Source organism: Sinocyclocheilus grahami, unplaced genomic scaffold (assembly GCF_001515645.1).
Source record: "Sinocyclocheilus grahami isolate Dianchi unplaced genomic scaffold, SAMN03320097.WGS_v1.1 scaffold138.1, whole genome shotgun sequence".
Taxonomy (NCBI): Eukaryota; Metazoa; Chordata; class Actinopteri; order Cypriniformes; family Cyprinidae; genus Sinocyclocheilus; species Sinocyclocheilus grahami.
Genome location: NW_015505317.1, coordinates 1,257,830 through 1,260,224, shown reverse-complemented (window position 1 = coordinate 1,260,224; position 2,395 = coordinate 1,257,830).

Sequence of the window (2,395 nt, the reverse complement as noted above, 5' to 3'; positions counted from 1 at the left end):
GTGTAGCTCATCTATTCCAGTTTCTGTGCTCTGCAGGCATCGGCAGCAGCAGGAGGAGAAACTGCGGGCTGTGGTGATGCTCCTTTCATCTCCTCTGGCTGTGGATCAAGCAGTGTGTGCTGCCCCCACCCGCACTTACTCCTCCTCTTCCCCCTTCTTCTCTTCATCCCCCACCCAGCTCCTGTCTGGAGAAGTGCACTGATGCAGCATCCCAGCGGATTTCATTCACCATCAGCATACATCCGGTTTTTAACCCTCATGTTTGTTGAGATTGACTTTACTGTTTTTTTATTGTGTATTTCTTTTTTTTTCTTTTTTCTTTTTTTATGTTTAAGGTCCTAAAGTGGAATCCATATGCATTTAAACATTTAAAATTGTTAAATATTTATACATATTAATATATAAATATATAGATTAATAAATATAATTAATGTATACTGTTTGTCATTATTTAATGTATATTAACATTGTTTCATATATATATATATATATATATATATATATATATATTAAATTTAAATGATAAATAATATTTAAATATGATCGATATTTAAATATTTGAATGATATTTATTGTATCAATATATAAAATTATAGATGAATGTTACATTTATAAAGTAACTGTATATTATAAATAGTTTATATACAGTATATAATAAAAGATTTTTATAATATAGACAGAAGACAAAATAAGTTCAATTGACCCTGATCTTCAAATTCAAAATGTTTTCACCTCCAGGCTCTTAATGCATCGTTTTTCCTTCTGGAGCATCAGTGACCGTTTGAACCTTTTGTAATAGTTGCAAGTCCCTCAGTGGTCCTCAGTGTGAAAAGATGGACATCATACAGTCATTGTTGGAAAGGGTTCAAATACGCAAAACATGCTGGAAAACAAAATAATTTGTTGGACCTTAAGGATTTTTCTGAAGAACAGCGGGCAGTTTAACCGTTCAGGACAAACAAGGAACTCATGAACAACTATCACAAAAATAAATAAATAAATAATAATTATATATATATATATATACATATATACATATACTGTATATATATATATATATATATATATATATATATATATATATAAGACTGGGGAGTATAATAAATCAGTAAATACAAAGATACAAAAGAGACCAGAAGAATTGAACACATGAAACCAATTTTACAGTGGTGGGTTTGTTAAGCACAAGTAAAAAGAGTCTTAAGCCCCTGATGTTTTGCCAAAAGCCCCTGATCTTTTTGAAGATGGACCATTCACCTCACAAATAAAATATGTATTACATGTTTTATGAATTTTAATTTGTTCTCCAAGTACTAGAAATCCATCTGTCCATGATGAAAAGCAGTCTGCGCTGCTGGCTTACCTCTTCTAACCCTTGCAACGCCCCTGGCGGTGACCAAACTGTCCTCAAGTAATTCAAAAAGAGCTTGTTGGTCACCATGCTATATACACTTTTAAAGACACATAAAACTAATTGTTGTTTCATAATCATGCATTTTTCCATACGTACATTATATTCAACTGTCTCTAGAAGTAATTGCAAATCACCCCGCACAGCTGGCTGAGGCTGCTATTATCCATCCCTTAAATTCCAGCTCAGTTGGCAAGGTTTTCCAAATCACACCATGCTTATATAAAGCAAACTGTAAAATATTTATTAACACCTATCTAATTAATCCTCTCTCTCTCTCTCTCTCTCTCTCTGTCTCTCTCTCTCTCATTAAAATTAATTAGACAAAAATATCAAAACGTTTTAAAAAGATTTTAATGACACTACTTCATATTAGGTAATGTAGCACAGAGATTCATTCTAGAGAAAAGGGAGGTTTTAGACATAATTCCTATCATTATTTTGAGAGAAACGATAATAAGGAACCTGCAGGCTGCTTTCGTTCAACAGAACCAATGTATCCTCAGTTGCCCAAAATGAATGTGTTCTGCTTTAAATGGCCCTCAACCACAGGTCAGACCACATTATTATGCATCTTAGCTTTAAATTACATAAAATACATAACCATGCATTCCCTCACACTTGGAGTTCACCTCACCATTCTCAATATAGGCCCCCTTACCACACTATTCAGCTGACATATTTGCCATTTTACTTATTGGAGTAGTCAGTGCTTTTTTGAGGTTGGCACATGCATGCATCTCAGTAATGCCCCCACAAACCACATATGCTCCTGTCATGCTATGACTGAGGCACTGCATTTTTGTAAAACATGAAAGTTTTGCAATAACATGCAGATTCCTAAGCAAATAGAAGTTCAAGAGATGTAGGCCACATCTCGAATGTATTCTTGATTAACCCTCATGCTGTTTTGAGTCTGAAAAACCTCAAACCCTTTTTGATAGCTCACATGCATTCATTTAAAGGGGTCATATGATGCGATTT